Here is a 21,800-nt window from a genome sequence, read left to right on the forward strand (position 1 = left end):
TTGCATCTGATTGGGTTATTATTTTATTTGTGCACTTTTTTGAAAATTTGTTCGAATATGTGATTTTCGTTTGACTAAGTTCAAAAAAAAAGTTTTTGTGATTTGCATGCCTTTTGTTTTTTACGATTGTGTTAGCTTAACTAAAACTAATACAAACTTATCTTGTAGTCTAACCAGCTCGTTCGCCTGGCACAAAACAATATAACACAAAGTATTTTGTCTTTTGTTTTGAAGAAGAGGCATCATTTGAAGGCCGAAAACGATAAAAAAGAACTCTGCCGTTAACCTCTAAGTTTTCGTGAACATGAGCTTTCAAACCTGAATGCCCGAAGTACAGTTACAATCGACCAAACGCTTGACATCAGCAGTTAAGAACGTGGTTCTTGCCGCCCTATTGTAGCCAAATTCAACTTATTGCATGACAAAATAAAATTAAACAGAAAATGTTGGACAATCCTATCGCCTCTAATAAACGCACTCGTAATCATTTGCCACGGCTGATCCAAGAGCTACGCAAAAATCTCATTCCATTCACAATGAAGGCTCGAACTGAAGGAAAATGTGCATCATCTGTGTATGGTAAACTCAATGTTGATTATACAACATTTACAGTTGATAAGTTCCCTCAGGCCCAGCATGCGATCAACCACCACGACGCTCCGAGACACTGCATCAAAATGCAAGTAGTCAAACCAGTAACAGAACACCTCGTCGACCTCGAGTAGCAACGGAAGCCGCTTAGATTTCTTGTTTGTAACGTTCAAGGTTAATGCTTCACTATGTTACCCTGACTTTTAGGCTACATACATAACTTTGACGTTGTTTACCTCTGTAAGACATGGCATTCCTGTGTTGAACAAATTACATCTTTAGTTGTGAAACACTTTGCTAGGCTTAATTTAACGAAAAAGCTAAAGGTATTAGTGATGGTCTTGTTGTAAACTAAAAAAATGTTCTTCCGCTTATATCGGAATGATAGAAAGTTCTGCTTGCGTTTTTTATGCATGCAAGTACTTTTAAAAAGTACAATCATGGATATTGCTGCATTTGCTACACTGTTACTTCTCACACGAAGGCTCCTTAGTTTAAAAGTATAACACAAATCGCCTTTTTTAAATTTGAATTTAAACTTAATTACCAAACGTTAATTGCATTTTAAAACGCATGGTTATATAGTTCTCATTGGCGTTTGTCATAATAATAAATAAAACATATGTTAAAAAATCAATAGTCTACGTTTAAATATTGTAAACTTAAGGTTATCTGCCCACCCCTTGAGTATTTAGACCGGGAGATACTCACTATCTGCCCACCTCTTGAGTATTCAGACCGGGAGATACTCACTATCTGCCCACCCCTTGAGTATTTAGACCGGGAGATACTCACTCTCTGCCCTACCCTTGAGTATTCAGACCGGGAGATACTCACTATCTGCCCACCTCTTGAGTATTTAGACCGGGAGATACTCACTATCTGCCCACCTCTTGAGTATTCAGACCGGGAGATACTCACTATCTGCCCACCCCTTGAGTATTCAGACCGGGAGATACTCGCTATCTGCCCACCCCTTGAGTATTTAGACCGGGAGATACTCACTATCTGCCCACCCCTTGAGTATTCAGACTGGAAGATACTCACTATCTGCCCACCCCTTGAGTATTCAGACCGGGAAATACTCACTATCTGCCCACCTCTTGAGTATTCAGACCGGGAGATACTCACTATCTGCCCACCCCTTAAGTATTCAGACCGGGAGATACTCACTATCTGACCACCCCTTGAGTATTCAGACCGGGAGATACTCACAATCTACCCACCCCTTGAGTATTCAGACCGGGAGATACTCACTATCTGCCCACCTCTTGAGTATTCAGACCGGGAGATACTCGCTATCTGCCCACCTCTTGAGTATTCAGACCGGGAGATAATCACTATCTGCCCTACCCTTGAGCATTCAGACCGGGAGATACTCACTATTTGCCCGCCCCTTGAGTATTCAGACCGGGAGATACTCACTATATGCCCACCTCTTGAGTATTCAGACCGGGAGATACTCACTATCTGCCCACCCCTTGAGTATTCAGACCGGGATATACTCACTATTTGCCCAGCTCTTGAGTATTCAGACCGGGAGATACTCACAATCTGCCCACCCCTTGAGAATTCAGACCGGGAGATACTCACTCTCTGCCCACCTCTTGAGTATTCAGACCGGGAGATACTCACTATCTGCCCTACCCTTGAGTATTCAGACCGGGAGATACTCACTATTTGCCCGACCCTTGAGTATTCAGACCGGGAGATATTCACTATCTGCCCTATTCACTATATGCCCACCTCTTGAGTATTCAGACCGGGAGATACTCACTATCTGCCCACCTCTTGTGTATTCAGACCGGGAGATACTCGCTATCTGCCCACCTCTTGAGTATTCAGACCGGGAGATACTCACTATCTGCCCACCTCTTGAGTATTCAGACCGGGAGATACTCACTATCTGCCCACCTCTTGAGTATTCAGACCGGGAGATACTCACTATCTGCCCACCACTTGTGTATTCAGACCGGGAGATACTCGCTATCTGCCTACCTCTTGAGTATTCAGACCGGGAGATACTCACTATCTGCCCACCTCTTGAGTATTCAGACCGGGAGATACTCACTATCTGCCCACCTCTTGAGTATTCAGACCGGGAGATACTCACTATCTGCCCACCTCTTGTGTATTCAGACCGGGAGATACTCACTATCTGCCCACCTCTTGTGTATTCAGACCGGGAGATACTCGCTATCTGCCCACCTCTTGAGTATTCAGACCGGGAGATACTCACAATCTGCCCACCCCTTGAGTATTCAGACCGGGAGATACTCACTATCTGTCCACCTCTTGAGTATTCAGACCGGGAGATACTCGCTATCTGCCCACCTCTTGTGTATTTAGACCGGGAGATACTCACAATCTGCCCACCCCTTGATTATTCAGACCGGGAGATACTCACTATCTGCCCACATCTTGATTATTCAGACCGGGAGATACTCGCTATCTGCCCACCTCTTGAGTATTCAGACCGGGAGATACTCACAATCTGCCCACCCCTTGAGTATTCAGACCGGGAGATACTCACTATCTGCCCACCTCTTGAGTATTCAGACCGGGAGATACTCACAATCTGCCCACCCCTTGAGTATTCAGACCGGGAGATACTCACTCTCTGCCCACCTCTTGAGTATTCAGACCGGGAGATACTCACTATCTGCCCTACCCTTGAGTATTCAGACCGGGAGATACTCACTATTTGCCCGACCCTTGAGTATTCAGACCGGGAGATATTCACTATCTGCCCTATTCACTATATGCCCACCTCTTGAGTATTCAGACCGGGAGATACTCACTATCTGCCCACCTCTTGTGTATTCAGACCGGGAGATACTCGCTATCTGCCCACCTCTTGAGTATTCAGACCGGGAGATACTCACTATCTGCCCACCTCTTGAGTATTCAGACCGGGAGATACTCACTATCTGCCCACCTCTTGAGTATTCAGACCGGGAGATACTCACTATCTGCCCACCACTTGTGTATTCAGACCGGGAGATACTCGCTATCTGCCTACCTCTTGAGTATTCAGACCGGGAGATACTCACTATCTGCCCACCTCTTGAGTATTCAGACCGGGAGATACTCACTATCTGCCCACCTCTTGAGTATTCAGACCGGGAGATACTCACTATCTGCCCACCTCTTGTGTATTCAGACCGGGAGATACTCACTATCTGCCCACCTCTTGTGTATTCAGACCGGGAGATACTCGCTATCTGCCCACCTCTTGAGTATTCAGACCGGGAGATACTCACAATCTGCCCACCCCTTGAGTATTCAGACCGGGAGATACTCACTATCTGTCCACCTCTTGAGTATTCAGACCGGGAGATACTCGCTATCTGCCCACCTCTTGTGTATTTAGACCGGGAGATACTCACAATCTGCCCACCCCTTGAGTATTCATACCGGGAGATACTCACTATCTGCCCACATCTTGATTATTCAGACCGGGAGATACTCGCTATCTGCCCACCTCTTGAGTATTCAGACCGGGAGATACTCACAATCTGCCCACCCCTTGAGTATTCAGACCGGGAGATACTCACTATCTGCCCACCTCTTGAGTATTCAGACCGGGAGATACTCACTATCTGCCCACCTCTTGAGTATTCAGACCGGGAGATACTCACTATCTGCCCACCTCTTGAGTACCGGTATTCAGACCGGGAGATACTCACTATCTGCCCACCTCTTGTGTATTCAGACCGGGAGATACTCGCTATCTGCCCACCTCTTGCGTATTCAGACCGGGAGATACTCACTATCTGCCCACCTATTGGGTATTCAGACCGGGAGATACTCACTATCTGCCCACCTCTTGAGTATTCAGACCGGGAGATACTCACTATATACCCTACCCTTGAGTATTCAGACCGGGAGATACTCACTATTTGCCCGACCCTTGAGTATTCAGACCGGGAGATATTCACTATCTGCCCTATTCACTATCTGCCCACCTCTTGAGTATTCAGACCGGGAGATACTCACTATCTGCCCACCTCTTGAGTATTCAGACCGGGAGATACTCACTATCTGCCCACCTCTTGAGTATTCAGACCGGGAGATACTCACTATCTGCCCTACCCTTGAGTATTCAGACCGGGAGATACTCACTATTTGCCCGACCCTTGAGTATTCAGACCGGGAGATATTCACTATCTGCCCTATTCACTATATGCCCACCTCTTGAGTATTCAGACCGGGAGATACTCACTATCTGCCCACCTCTTGTGTATTCAGACCGGGAGATACTCGCTATCTGCCCACCTCTTGAGTATTCAGACCGGGAGATACTCACTATCTGCCCACCTCTTGAGTATTCAGACCGGGAGATACTCGCTGTCTACCAACCTCTTGCGTATTCAGACCGGGAGATACTCACTATCTGCCCACCTCTTGGGTATTCAGACCGGGAGATACTCACTATCTGCCCACCTCTCGAGTATTCAGACCGGGAGATACTCACTATCTGCCCTACCCGTGAGTATTCAGACCGGTATTACTCACTATTTGCCCGACCCTTGAGTATTCAGACCGGGAGATATTCACTATCTGCCCTATTCACTATCTGCCCACCTCTTGAGTATTCAGACCGGGAGATACTCACTATCTGCCCACCTCTTGTGTATTCAGACCGGGAGATACTCGCTATCTGCCCACCTCTTGAGTATTCAGACCAGGAGATACTCACTATCTGCCCACCCCTTGAGTATTCAGACCGGGAGATACTCACTATTTGCCCACCTCTTGAGTATTCAGACCAGGAGATACTCACTATCTGCCCACCCCTTGAGTATTCAGACCGGGAGATACTCACTATCTGCCCACCTCTTGAGTATTCAGACCGGGAGATACTCACTATCTGCACACCTCTTGAGTATTCAGACCGGGAGATACTCACGCTTCAATATCCCTCTCGTGAAGACAGTTGTTGGCTTTGTTGTAATCAACGGGACATAGAGGATGAATTCCATTTCATTTGTGTTTTCTATATCCCTCATGAAGACAGTGATTGTCTGTGTTGTAATCAATGGGATACAATATCCCTCGTGAAGACAGTTATTGTCTACTTTGTAATCATTGGAACATAGAAAATGAATTCCATTTTATTTGCGTTTTCTCGTGCTTCCGTTAAGAACGACAAAATTCATTAAACGTATATACATGTATGACATAAATCTATCTGGTGTTGTTTCCATAGTTTATTGACATCAACATGCAAAATTTTATATTGTTCATGCATGCAAATATGTAAAGGAAGCATTATCTTTTTAAACATATCTTATTTATTCCACTGAATTAAAATACATATTTTTTATGTAGTTCTCTTAAAATAACTATATTTATCACTTTTTAATAATTAATATTATGTGATTTATTTGATTTCTTTTTTGTTAGTTTGTTTTGTTTTTAGTTATTTCATATATACCATAGTAAATTAATAATAATAGTTTATCCTTACTGCCTTAAATATAATTTAATTTCTTCTCCTAAATATCGGTGTTTGCATTAAAGACGATGTACATATGTATAAATCTTAATAAAATGTCTGTTCTGTTCTTTTCTGTTCTGTTGTTATTTAACATACAATAAAACGAAGTTTTACTTTCTAACACAAACGTTGGCAAACGGTTTGTTGGATTTGAATTCGTGTATTTATGAGTGTTGCCTCTAATTTATCAGATATTATTTCGTGTCACCGACACACGTGGCTGCAGTACGAGGAGGAATAAACATGTAATAAACGGCCGCATTGGTTTAACGCTGATTGTAAAAAATCAAAGCGCATATTTTATAGATGGAAAAAAACACCCATTTTATAATCAGACAAAAAGATATCACGCGTTGAAATTGTTAAGAAGCTAGGCGGGCATACTGTGTTTTTAAGAAGAAAAGTAAATAACATAATAAAACACAGAAAAAGCCGTCTTAAATACATGAGTACAACTGATTCTCAAAATGTTAAAAATACATTACAAAATTCAAAGGCGGGAATAAAAAGTATACCAATATAAATGTACATGAAGACGCTTCATTTAAACGAATATTTCCATAAGCATGGAAATTGTTGTCGCTGATAAACCTATTCGAACTGCACAGGCTAATCCAGGGTGACACTATATGCACATGCATTAAAGCGGGTATATACGATTTTGTCAAATATTTATGAATTTATATACACTGTGTAAAAAACTTATTATATATATTTCAATATAAATTAAAATAAAAGTTAAGAAGAACATGTGTCGAAAAATGCGAAATAAGCCAGATATTTAATTCTGAAATTGAAAACGGCTGTACAGCCGAATTTGCCAGCATGTATACCATACATGTACGATGTGCATCTAAACTTACGAGGGGTGTTCCAGAAGTTCGTGGATTTTCGCTATAACTTTCATTTGGTAACATAAATGGACAAACAAATAGCATGTTGAGAATATTTCGTCCTTTCCAAATCTACTCTCCAAATATCATGGAAATACATAAAACAATAAATATATATCAGAGATTTAAACATGTGCACAATGCGCACACCGACGCACGTGTAACGTTTCTGTTCAACGTCAATGACGTTATGAAGTTAACAACTGTAAAATCTTTTCCACATAATCACCTCCAACGCGAATGCACTTTATATGTCGGGAAATCCACTTGTCAAAAGTGTCTCTATACCAGTCAGCGTCAAAAGACGACACGATTCGCTTTGCTGCAACTGTAAGTTCCTGTTTACTTGCAAAGCGAATACCGCGCAACTGTGATTTAACTTCCGGGAAGACGCGGAAGTCCATAGGGGCCAAATCCGGGCTGTAAGGAGGACTTAGGCGCTGTAACGTGAAATTTGCCGTAAATTATGTTTATCAACGACATTTAAACCAAATTTAAATTCGCGTAACGCTCATACTTATAATAAAATACACGCGTGCGCCGCATGTCTTTACTGAGGTCTCTATGGCATCGCGTTTCAAACGCGCTTTATGGAATTCATGCATTTTTAGCTTATATATAAAGTCCGTGATAATTGGTTTGTATAATATGTGAATTTCACTTTTACCAGCAAAATCGACGAACTTCTGGAACACCCCTTGTAGTTTAACGGTTTATAATACAAAGACGAATGCTTCGGTTATTGTAGGAAAATATGTACGTCACTATCGGCTCGGGGCGCTAATTTGTCTTTGCTGCATTTTATGAAATTCGGCTTTAATATATAATTTTTCCTGCCTATTTTGTGTTATTGTAACATATTTTATCAATATATTACAATTAAACACATATAAAAAATCGTATATACCCGCTTTAAGTTTAGTTTCCCCAAAGTGAAGCCATAACAAGAGAGCATGTAACATTGATATTTGGAAGATACACGAATGACGAAAAAAACGAAGTTCTAAAATATCTTATTTTGTACAATTATTAGTTAATATTGATGAAAATATCACGACTGGTTTATTACATTACTTGAATAAAGTTCATATTTTCAGTATATTCGGTAATAAAATTTCGCGATGTGAAATCGAAAATACATCGCGAAAAAAGGTGACAACACGATATACACACTATAAATAACGCAGGCAGATTGATCTCTATATATATATAAGTTATATAACACTCGTGATATTTTTATCAATTTAAACTAATGATTGTACAAAAAATACGGTATTTTAGAACTTTTCTTTTTTCGTCATTCGTGGTTGACGGTCCATTAAGAAAATATAATGATAAGACCATCTATGCCCACCTTACTACCGTATTTTTTCGATGTGAGTGGCAACAACATAAGTTATGCCTTCCCGGCAAATATTGAAAATTACTAGATGCTAGATGCGTAATAAAGTTCTCTTTATCGCTTTGAATTACTAACATTTCGTGCATGTCTCTTTCGAAGTCCTGCCGCGAAGTATAAAATGTGAAAAAAGTCTACAGAATTATCATTTAGTGTTTGGTATTAAAGATTATAATTTGCTTTGCTGTATAATTAACTTTACTGAAGTAATCATTAATACAAGATTCAGTAAAGTAAGAGGCTTTCCGTGCCACAACAAAAGCGAAAGTAGGCATTTTTTAAGTAAAATTGATGGAAATTAATATATAGCGTACATTGAATGTAAAGATTTGATCATATTGATGAAATCAATGACACCAGATATTTGACGTTTAAGGAAAAGCTATGTTAAAAAGTCATCAAAGTGGCATGTATGCACGATTGTTCCACCACCCTCGTCATTATTCCATCTTCGATAGAGTTTGTGATAAGTGTTTGGACCTGCGGAATACTGTGAACCTGTAGCTGGATATATGCTTCAAATCATGGACCAGCTCTATATATGCTCAAATGTATTTACGGGTTTTAATTTTAGATTTTCTTACCTGTTTTGTGAATGTCGATCATCCATTTTCTTGTTTATGATAGAGAGGCAGCCAAGAATGAGCATAGAGGCAGCATTTTGACAGATAGGCCACCGATATGCATCTACACCGTGGTTTTATTCAACCGACATCCCCTGCGCGACTTAGGGATTGTCACAAAGCTTCATAGATATGATCCTTGGGGACTCTTAAATTGTTCTCATCCGTCCTGTCCCGCGGGTCAACACAGCTAAAACAGATTCTAGAGGTGCGACATCACTCTTCAAAAACGAACGGTAATATTTGGTTTGTATAAGGTCCTAAATGTGTTCAAATGAAGCTCCTGACTACAAATCTGGACACTTTTCTGGGGCGCATGTTGAAAACGGATTCTATATTTTCATTTAGCTTAATATGTTTTCTTCCATTAAACAAATACTAAGGAGAGCGGTCGAAGTTTGTTTATTTCTTTATTAAATCAATGTTAAATTGTGTGTGAAAAGCAAAACAATAATTTACTTACAGAAAGTATTCAACACTGAAAGTGAAATTTAACAAGTTTAATGTCTCCATTTTGTTTTCGTTTTTAGAAGAAATCTTTACAGTAATTTAGATGTAAAATGTATTTCATATCAACACATTTATTCCTAGCTCATGGCCGATACCGACACATCTTAAAGTGTTTATTAGCGAAACAACAAGTTTCTATATGTCGTATGATAGACTGTGCAAAAAACACGTGACCGATTTTTTTCAAAAAGAATACATTTCGTATGAAAACTTTTTTTTAAGTTGTAAAGCTTTAATTTCGCTGTAATTTTGAGTTCTTCCTGCTGTGAATTCTAAACATCAGTTAATTCGAAACATTTATTATTTGAGTTCGTTAAACATCAACAATTTATTGTTTGAATTTATTTCTATACTTCCAAGGAAAAGTTGTTGAAATCACACCAATCCATTATAATAACACCGAGATAAAGTTTTACAAACGATTTGTGTTTTTCGAATATTTTCTAACCATTCTACATTAACATTTTAAAAATGTCCTACTGCCGCAGAGAAAAACAAGTCGTGCTTTAATTATATTCCATTGTAGAAAAATCATAAGCTGTACGATTAATAATAAATGCGGAATAAGTTATTTTGACATGTAAGTACTGGTAGTTGTAATTCGCAGTCTATTGTCGATATCTGCGCATTGACTACTAACGTGGTAGAGTGTAACCTTTCAATTCAAACAAACGGCGTTCTTGTGAGTTCTAACGATTTATTTAAATTCAATGGTTAGCAATTTAACCGCACAAAATCCAATTTATGCAGATATAAAAAATACAATCTTGTAAAAAGAATTAAATTAAAAATAATTATTCCTATATCAAGGGAGACAAACTACGAAAACAGTATCTACAATTAGTGTTACTCATAGTTATGAGTAAATTTATTATTCTCTATTCTCAAAATACTATTTAAATCTCAGCATCTTTATAACCCATATCATCATTATCATACAAATAATAAACCAAAGACAAAATAGGAGTGAGTGCTTGTATTTGACAGAATTTACGAAAACAGTATCTACAATTAGTGTTTACCACTCTGTCTTCAGATGTCCTCGAATTACTTATTTAGTTTATTTAAGGTTACACAAATATGATCACATTTGATTATTCAGAGATCAGGGGAACACATCACGGAGGATGTTACTATAACAATTTCGATTGCTTTGCCTTTAATTGTAATAGTGTTATTTACTGTTTATTCATTTTATGCTTTCCGGTTGTTTATAGAGATATATCAGTGAATTAAAACTGATAATTTCACTGTTTCAAACAGTGAAAATAATCAGTGAAAATTATCAATAATTTTCACTGTAAACTGTGAACAGACGTCATTTTTTGACGAAATAACGTCATTATCCGAGCGAAATTCTTTAGTTAAACCCTTTAACAATATATATAAACGGTGCAAAAAGCATAAAATAAAAAGAAAATTGGTTGGATTCGGTGGAATATCGATTTTAATTCAGTCTTGATCATAGAACTTATATATTTTCACGAGTGGCTGCGCCACTCGTGAAAATATTCTTTTCTTTGATCACTCGTTAATTAAAATCGATAATCCACCGAATCCAACATATATCCTCTATATAATTTATGTTGTAAATAAAATAACAAAAATAAGATAAAATATCAAGGGAGACAAACTTCGAAGGCTGAATCTCTAATAATTCTGTACTACTATCCCTTTAATTGTAATCGTCATATTTATTAATCAAAGTACTGACAGTACTGGTGTGACGATGCTTTTGAAGAAGGTTGATATAAAAACATCTATTTAAATTTATCTACATCACCACAATTGTGTATGTGGGTACGAAAATTTGGGGTAGGAAAAAATGGGTACGAACATTTTGGGTACAACAATAATGCAAAAAAAATTAAGTACGTAAAAGATTTGATTACGAACAAAATTTGGGTAGGAAAAAAATTGGGTACGAAAAAAAATTGGTTACGAGCAAAAATTTGGGTACGAAAAAAAAATTGGGTACGAAACAAATTGGATACGAAAAATGTAGGGTACGAACAAAAATTGGGGGTACGGGGAAGTAGTACCCGTGAGAAACTTGAACCTTTCAGCGAAACTGGAATGCGGGTTACATACTCGATCAAATAAAACAAGAAATATCTTTAAAAAAGGTATTCGACGTGTATTTTCTGTACCACTTATCTTAAAACAACTGTCCGTTACAGTAAAACGTTTGTGGGTTATAACATTACGTTTCAGCATATAAATTCAAAACTTGACATGCTCTTTAATAACACCATCATTTTTGATTTCACATGTATATCATACCAAACTTTATATGTCGTTGTTTCCTTTCCAAAGTTAATGAGGCTATGTGTACGGACGTGATTTCACAATCCCATGTGCACGAACATATACTTTTTTCTTTTGATTATTGTTCTTTTTCTCTAATTCAATAAGCTTCGGCATGTTTGATCATTAAGTACGGCAATAATTTCATGATGATTCCCGATCGAAAGTGGGTATGAGCACATAGTCGTAAGAGCACTTGAATACGTGAGTTCGCCCATGAACACATGGTAAGGTTAACTAAATCTCCGCGATTTGACCTAATATGTGTTTAAAACAGCAAACAATATCCAACAAACGAAGGAATTGTCAAACATAGTATGTGCACTGATGTGGCTCTGTAATTTATGTTTTAAAAGTTTATTAAATATGCAAAATGAGAAAGCACGCAGAAGAGCGAGTATCACAGATATGATACTTTTTTTTAAATCAGAGTTTATTTACAGGTCGTACCGGCCTCTTCACGAGGTCTTTGAGGACCGACCTGTACAGATATGATACGGCTATTATGCTGTATATATACCATAGTCGCTGCAACGCTTACAAATGGCAGGTTCGAAATAATTCGTTTTCTTTACACTCATGATCGCGTTGAAAGTTAATTATACACGTTTTAATTCGCAATTTATTTACTGAATCACGACAAATGTCAAATACAATACAGAAAATGCATAGTTGTTTCATTGATCTATAAACATATAATGGATTGAATATAATTGATTAAAAATTAACGTTTTCAAACTATTATTAAATCTTTTCCCAGAATATGCTGTCCTATTTATAGCTGAGCGTCCTATACATTTATCAATGATAATCAGCGAAGTATGCCGATTAGAAAAATCGAGCTATCTCAATCGGACTGGCTCGGTATTTTACATAGTATGCCATTGTGAAGATTTTTTTCATGATATGATAACTTAGACGATGCTTCGCAGCATCGTAAACAATCTTAAAAAAACGTACTAAAAGGGCATGATTTTGCGTGCGGTTTTTGCAAATCGAAAGCGACACAGATCACTGAGACTGGCCGCCAAAGGGGTCGGCATTCCACAGTTCACGTGGTCGGATATGGTGTACAAACTGGTCCAAAACTATTCTAAACCGGTTTAGGAACGTTTTGGACCGTTCGTGCGCATTATCCGTATTATTTCTGAACAGTAGTATTTTTTTTAAAAGGATAATACTTTTTCAAGTAACAAATGGCAAAAATACCGCCAGCAAAGCCGAAGATTGAAAATGTTCTGAATTAGTTAAAGAAATACTGGTTTTTTAATAATTGATTTTTTAACTTTGTGATAAAAATATACTTGACCTAACAGAAATTAAATTTCACCATTCTTTTTTGTTTATTTGTTTTGAAATTCTATGAATTTTAAACATTTTCAACGAATCAATCAAACCTGAACACTTAGGGAGGTACTTGGACCTAAACGACCAGCAAGAGACCGTCCGCGCATAATACAAACGCAACATGGCTAACCAAGGCCTACCTGTGCCAGGTTTTAATGTAAAAGAAACAAGCTAAATATCCTGAGGCCAGAGGTGAACAAACAGTTCAATTATTACTTAAACATGTTCTTTCCAATCATTTATATATGGTATATGGTATTGGCGGAGAATTATACCCAAGTTGTGGCTACTTTGGTTAACGAGATTGTGATTAATAATTCTTATATCAAACGAAGTTTAGAGACCAGCCGTCTGGTCGATTAATTATTCATTAAAGCACATATATTCGAATACTTTATGTGCTTTTTATTTATTTATAAGCAATGTTAATGATTAATATAAGCACCTATTCAAATTAAACTTACAACTATATATTGATTTCCTTTGATTCAATCAATATACACACCCTGCAGCCTGGTATGTTGCTTATGGCTAATTTATGAGGAAAATTTATTGAAGGAAACATATAGATATGAATACAAGTATATTTTATCTTCGCTTTTGCGGTTTAGTAAAGTGCTCTATGCGATCACCGTGACACTGATTCATTTTCTTGTTGTTTTTTTTCCCAATAAGTTTTGAGTTTATGAGTATATACAGAAATAACTAAACGCTTAGACCATAAATATAGTGAGTTGTACCACGACCCAATCAAAATCGATAAAATCACAGATCATTTGTAATGATCTTTATTGAAAATTTTGAATATATGTTTACCACTTGCATAGAGATTGAATATGTGGTTAAGTTGTAAAGCTTGACTGGCGGTTGGTAGAATGTCCGTTTTGATAACAAACAGACACGTGTTATAACTTCGGAAAAGTAAAACGATACCTCCCCTTATATGACAGTTTCAAAACGATTTCTCATAAGCATGTCAAGTAATGCACGTAACATGCTAATTGTACTTCAATACAATTCTATATAATTGATATGTAATTGACAATTCTTCTGTCTAGGTATTAGATGATTTCAATGAAATCTATGAAATGAAAAGTTGTTATTGGTTTCGAAGGTAACACACGATACCCGATAGAAGTTTTTACAACCTTTAATATAACCATACACGAAAATCACAACTTAAACATGTTATATTTCGAACTCAAATTAAAATGTTGTATCGGCTTTACATTTCTGCAACTGATACGAATGTTTTCCCGAAAACCTCAAATGCCACCACATGTTACAATGACCATCATTACCATCAGCGTCATCGCCATCAGCATCGTCATTTGATGTAATAATCATCATAATCCTAATCATAAATGGTATCATGTAATCAACATTATCATCATCACTATACATCATAAATACCAGACATGATTTTTGATGGAATGTACGTGGATCAAAGTTTTTTTTTATCGAGAATGCAAAGGTTAAACAAACAGACAAGAAGCATACTTAAGCACGATTTGGATTAAATATCTCATAATAAAGGCCCAGTTAATGAATATGTAATAAAGGACTACCAAAGTAGGATTCGCAGAGGAAAAATGACGGTTCCATACATATTTCAATAGAGCGTTTTTACAAACGGTACTAATACCAACAAACCCATTTTTAGGTTATGTGCAACGGCAAATAGCTAAGAAATGTCTTCATCATTGGGGTGAAAAAAGTGCCATGTTCATCTACACTTGATGGTAATTACATAATAGAAGTTTCAATTAAATCCCTTATGAAAAAAGGAAGTCCAAATAACAATTCATGAATCAATCACATACAGATTGACTGCAATGTGCTCCACTCAAACTTCATTTACGGCGGTAAAATTATTAATGAAGTCATAAAATGAAATTTATAGTAGAGTGTATTTTTCAAATATAAAATTTCTCCAAATACGCATTTTAAATTTGACATAAGTTCAAACATATTCTCTCAATATCAACTGAATTGGTGATATGACACGTCAATGCCATTTTTGTACAATATGTCATTATAAAATCAAAGGCAACATCAAAAGATATCAATCAACTATAAGCGGTGTATCTATAGACGAAAAAAACATAAAAGCGAAATACCGTTATAGATCTAAAGACACTTTGTCTATAGCGTAACCACATAATAGAACCTTTTACACATATATGTTTAGTATAAAAGGTGATGTCACAACTCAGTGCCCTGAGAAAGACACACACTCGTCAAGTAAAGATGCAAGCATTTATCGCGCTCCTTGTGGTAAGGAAATATTTTGATTTTGATTGTCCGATTATAAAGGTACTGTTTATTTGTATTACATCTGTTATATTTCAGAGATATATATCGATTAACACATTTATGCCTAGCGTCTAGAAAAAAGGCCTTTGCAAACAGTGTAGACCCAGATGAGACGCCGCATGATGCGGCGTCTCATCAGGGTCTGCGCTGTTTGCTTAAAGGAATTTCTGTAAGAAATATTCTAAATATAGAAATAAATATACTAGACATCCCATACTTTGGAAATAATTTGATCCAATTTAGAAGAATTGGAGAGTCCACTAGGCATAAATGGATTAAATATTGTTTGTTATTCATTTAACAATGATGTGAAGTGCTGCTGCGTAGGACTTAAACCATGGGGATGTAAGCGTATGTTGTTAAATATGCACACGTCATGAGTAAAAGAATTGTTTTGAGTGCGTTAAAGGGATCTTTTCACGCTTTGGTAAATTGACAAAATTGAAAAAAGTTGTTTCAGATTCGCAAATTTTCGTTTTAGTTATGATATTTGTGAGGAAACAGTAATACTGAACATTTACCATGGTCTAATATAGCCATTATATGCATCTTTTGAAGATTTTAAAACCTAAAAATTATAAAGCGTTGCAACGCGAAACGATTGAATAATTTGGAGAGTTCTGTTTTTGTCGTTAAATTTTGTGAAACTACGAAGATTGCTTATATTAGGTATAACATATCTCAAGTGTGTGAAATTGGCGGAATAGCTCAGTAGGCTAAAGCGTTTTTACTTCAGGACTCTGGCAGGACTCCAGGGGTCACTGGTTCGAAACCTGGTCCGGGCAATGTTCTTTTCCTTTTTTCAATTTTATTCTTAATTTTTTACTGGAGCTTTTACGATCCAATGTTTACATTTATCGATATAAAGCATTTAATGAATAAGTTAAAAAATGCCAAAATCTGTGAAAAGGCCCCTTTAAACAACGATGAAGTCAAACGGATTGCGATTTAACATGATTTGACTACTATTTATGCAATTGACTGTATTAACCCATTTATGCCTAGCGTCTAGAAAAAAGGCCTTGGCAAACAGCGTAGACTCAGATGAGACGCCGCATGATGCGGCGTCTCATCAGGGTCTGCGCTTTTTGCTGAAAGGAAATTCTGTAAGAAATATTCTTAATATAGAAATAAGTATGCTAATTTTGGAAATAAATTGATCCAATTTAGAAGGATGGGAGAGTCCACTAGGCATAAATGGGTTAAAGCGTTATCGGGCTTGCCATTGTATATTATTTTTAGTAACAGAAATAAGTGTGGTATTTGTCTATGAAGAATAACAACAACAAAAACTCATAATGTTAGAATATTTCATTTACATATCTGATTTTTTTATGTATTCTCACGTTTCATGTATTCTCACGTTAGATCATTACAATACATTTTGTTCAAACGAAGTAACTTTGAGTTAGTATTGCCATATTATAAGTAAAGTATAATAGTATAATTTTAGCATTGCATTTTATTATTTAATCTATTAATGTCCAAATTTGTGTGTACTTAAAGACGATTCATATTTTTGTCGATGTTGTTTTAACCCTTTCAGTGCGGGAACCGAATTTTAAAGGCCTTTGCAAACAGTTTGGATCCAGATGAGACGCCACAGAACGTGGCGTCTCATCAGGATCCAAACTGTTTGCTATTCTGATAGTATTCTTTGAAAAAAATAGAAGAAAACGCTAAGTTAAGAAATTCTGCAGACGACATTTTAACAGACGACAAATTTCCCAGCATGCAAAGTGTTAACGACAGACATGATGATACAGCTTATCATGATTATTTGGTCTCCTGGAAAACAACAATAGAACTTGACTTTTGTTTGACAGTGTTTCCCTTAGACTTATTTTAGATTTATAATATTACTTGTCTTTTATATTATAATGGCAAATAACAATTTTAACACTATCTTTATAAATTTGCAAATTAACAAACCTTTTAAGATAAGCTAAAAGTCTATTAAATCCCGCCCTCGATGTTTAATTTATACGCATGGGAACACCAGAGCATTGTTTATGATCTGGATATAAAAAGAAAATTGGAAACCATTTTTCACTTTGATCGGTATATTTCAGATGACTGTTCTGATGGCAGACATCGGCCTAGGCCACCAAATACCATAGGTAGGCCCACAACAATGGGTTGGGCCCCACGGTATGTAGACATTGAATTGTGAAGTTGTACCTATACAAATAAGAGTTGTTAGTATTAACCCATTTATGCCTAGTGGACACTCCAATACTTCTAAATTGGATCAATTAATTTCCAAAATTAAGGATGTCAAGTATACTTATTTCTATATTTAGAATATTTCTTACAGAAATTCCTTTAAATAAACAACACATACCCTGATGAGACGTCGCATCATGCAGCGTTTCATCTTGGTCTACGCTGTTTGCCAAGGCCTTTTTTCTAGACGCTAGGAATAAATTGGTTAAGCATTTAAGAATTGGTAGATACACTTAATGTATTGTCATGTTCTTGTTTTGCATTCTATAAACAAAATGCATATAGGGAAATATACTAAGTGTACACTTAACGTAACGTACGCTTAAGAGTGTTGATTTCCTACGTGTAATCGAAAAAAAGGCGAATTAAAAACACTTTACATGCACTACGAAATAATGCAGCAAAATACTTTACTTAAACATATGTATTTTATGAATTGTTACGCGTATTGAATGTTAATTTCTAATATCTATAAAAGATGTGTTCACGCAATGTGAGAGCCGAAACGGATTTCCCTAACTAGGCTACACAATTATTAATTAATTTACCGATGTTATATATACCAAAATAAGAGGGTTTCAAATTTGTTTAAATTTAATCACTTCATCGGTAACCACCACGAAGAAAACGAACTCGCATAATTGCAATTTTGAACTAGATATATATCGTGTATATCTTCGAGCTGACATTAATGACAACACTTTGAATAACTGTGTGTTCATAATTTGATATTACTTATTTTGAAATGTTTACATTTATTGTGCAAGAAATTAATCATACGTGAGAAAACGTTGCATTATATTACCCTAGGGGGGGGGGGGGGGGAATGTATCGGCTCAAATGGTTGATTGTTAATGCCTGCTTTGAATGTTTCTGCTCCGCCCATATTTATTGCAGTATAACCAATCGTTGATTTTCTGCTTTGTTTATAAGAAAGATCGCGCATGCCATGTTACAATTATAATTCAAATACCTTTTAAAACCGCACTCTTACAGTAGTGTAACAGAAATTATAAGTTGTGTTAAGTGGAAACAAGTGCTTATAAAAGTAAATGACGTATATTTTTTCAGGAAAACGTCGTTTTTATTGCAAATAATTATATTTGATAAACTTAAGTTAATGCATGTTTCGCCTTAAAAGTTTCAAATAGAATTTATGGCATTTACTTACATAAAAATACGAACCCGAACATAAACTTTGTGTTCAATATAACATTTATCACAATTATCATTCTGAAATGGACATCTTAAGAAATCGTTTTCTTTATTTAGTGATAGGACGAGGATGGCTCCAGTGTGACCAGAAAAACCGCCCTACACACGTGACCCCGGCGCAAGTCTGTGATGGAGTCATGCACTGCCACGACGGGGCCGACGAACTTAATTGCATAGCAAGTAAGACCAACTTTGAGGAACTTGATCACAGCTTGGACAAGAGATTATCACCAAAACATGTCATATATTAAAAAAAGGTATCCAAACCAGCGAAATAACAACCCAAAATAAACACAGCTTTATACTATCGGTTCGTTAATGAATAAAAGTCAATCGAAGTCTGCACCGTCAAACGAAACTGCATAATGATTATTTACCAGACAATAGAAAACCGGAACGTTTTTTTATAACGCATGAAACCTTAAAATCGGACTATCAATAAAACTTCGTTTACATGTAATTATGTAAAAATAGCACCGTCATAAAGTGGCATCATTGTTATGAATATGAGTGCCAAATCTCGGCATCATCTATAGTAACTTAGTAACTTCATAGATACTAACGGATATAATGATCCCCTAATCGAATACAAAAAAGCTAATAATGAATAAGTAAATAGTGTAAAGCGCATGCACCGAAAATGACGCTGTCGGGGGCAATCTATTGAAATGTTAAGAGAAATTGTACATGGGGGTAGAGAGGTTCAATTAGAATAGGTAATTTTAAAATCACATTAGCTCCTATTGTGTCATTATATTATAGCTTGGTCAATGATGTTTCAACTTCATAGTCGTCTGTGTTAAGAAACAAAACCTTGACGAGTGAGGCAAACTAAAGATCATTTGACACTTGGACAACGAGAATTAATGCTATATCATTTCAGAATTAGAAAAAAACGAACTATTTCCCTTGCTATGTTTCATATGTCACGTATTTCAGTAGCGTATTGATCATCGATGAAACATATGGAACCTGAACAATTCAGTACTTACACGACGTTATGCCATGTATATTATAGACCACTGGACATTTCTAAGGAATTTTCGTATATACACGTCTATTTGCAAATATGTATGTGGTCAACATATTCACATACATTTGGTTTAAGAAAATCTAAAAACAATGTTATAGAGCTTTATCTTGAAGATTATTCAACCGATGACACATTCCGTTAATTACAACTTTGCTGTTTCGTTGGTGTTAACCTGTTAACCTTGTTGTTAACCATTTCTTTAACCTCATAGATGTTTTGTCAAGAAGTAGTACTCAATGGCATGGGGAAATTTCGTCGATTATTTGTGTCCCTCTTCACCACATACCTTTGTTTATTATAGCCAGTTACGATATACAATTAATAAAATTTAAATTTAAACTTATAAATAATCTACACACTATCATATACTTATAAGTATTTTAAATCCCAACTAATTGTATCCACGAGCGAGAATTAATTTTCTCACAAGGTCTATACAATGTTGAAATAATACTGTAATATGTTCCGGCTTGACTTCGATGTCATTTTTTTCAGCGACGACCACGACGTGTTCACCATGCCCGACGGCGAGACCGTGTATATAGAAGGCACCACGGCGAGACCGGTTACACAGGCGATTATTGTATATTTTCTGTCATGTGGCAAATAGTAACTGCTATATGTATTCAACAACAATCCATGTTGGACAAAGTTATATTTTAATATATAAAACAATACATTATTACGTGCCAAGATGTTTTACTTTGTGTGCATCCAATCGCAAATTTGTGAATTTCAAAAGATACCTTACAATTTACACCAACGTGGTGGCTCTAAAATCACCGGTGTTCGACCGGTGAAACCCTGGAAACATGAACATACAGAGATACCACTACAACAATGCTGGATGCATGCGCCCTTACACAAACCACCTAGTTTTTAAAGAACATTATCACATTGACATTTCTTTAACAATGTCATAGATTCCATTAATATTTATATTAGTATATCTCTTTCCAAGATCCAAAATACTATTTTGTTAGAAATATGAAAAATATCAGAGGGAAGCGCGTTTTTTAGTGCTTTTTAATTGCGAATTTTGTAAAAGTGTATTCTACAACAGTTGCGTTTATAATATGCTGCTAAAGCCTTGATGATCCAGACATGGAAGCGAAATCGAATATGCTTCGAATAAACCATTATTCAAATACCATCAAAGGCCAAAATGTTTTAATTATTTATAATTGTGTTTGTTAACACCTTTAATTTATTGCATTTTGTGGCTAATGGAACAAAAATATGAATTGTAAAAAGATAAATCACCGTTACAAACATTGAAAATCATTGATAATTTTGGCAGTTTTTTGGGGTAAAATAACGCCGTTTTTTGCGTCATGACGTCATTATCGGAGCGGATATTCTCCGGTTGAAATATTTAACGAAGAGAATAAATGGTAGCAAAAGAATTAAAGACAAAAATTAGTTTGTTTGTGGTGGATTATTGATTTATAGCATTTCCTTATCATAAAAAAGCACATTTTAATTTTTTACTGCAACAATCCTAGTGAAAATATTTTGTCTGATCATTCGAAAATCATTTTAATCGAGTATCTATCAAAAACATGTATATATAGTAAATCAGTGACGAATCCTTTTCATGTGGGTAGAAAATCACAAAATACTTGGTATTTGAATTTAGAAACAACATCATTTGCTTATCTTACCCAGTACAATTTTGAAAATTTAGGTTTTTACTATTATAAGTGTGTGTGGGGTTCGTGAGTCCGTGTGAGCGTGCGTGTGTGTGTCTGACATAAAAGTGCCAGAAAAATGTTACACCTGACTGTAATCATTCTGTATTTGTTCTGTGTCGAAAAAAGTAACCACTTCAGCAAGG

The 21,800-nt window shown here is 36.3% G+C and overlaps 1 long non-coding RNA gene across 1 annotated transcript; it reads left to right on the top strand.

Annotated features, from left to right (window-relative positions):
* The first annotated feature begins 15,407 nt into the window (after positions 1-15,407).
* Positions 15,408-20,594, top strand: LOC127882291 (uncharacterized). The gene is made up of 4 exons (XR_008050475.1): positions 15,408-15,450; positions 17,562-17,640; positions 18,988-19,110; positions 20,459-20,594. It is a non-coding gene; the product is annotated as an uncharacterized LOC127882291 (long non-coding RNA).
* The last annotated feature ends 1,206 nt before the right edge of the window (positions 20,595-21,800 follow it).

Source organism: Dreissena polymorpha, chromosome 5 (assembly GCF_020536995.1).
Source record: "Dreissena polymorpha isolate Duluth1 chromosome 5, UMN_Dpol_1.0, whole genome shotgun sequence".
Classification (NCBI taxonomy): domain Eukaryota; kingdom Metazoa; phylum Mollusca; class Bivalvia; order Myida; family Dreissenidae; genus Dreissena; species Dreissena polymorpha.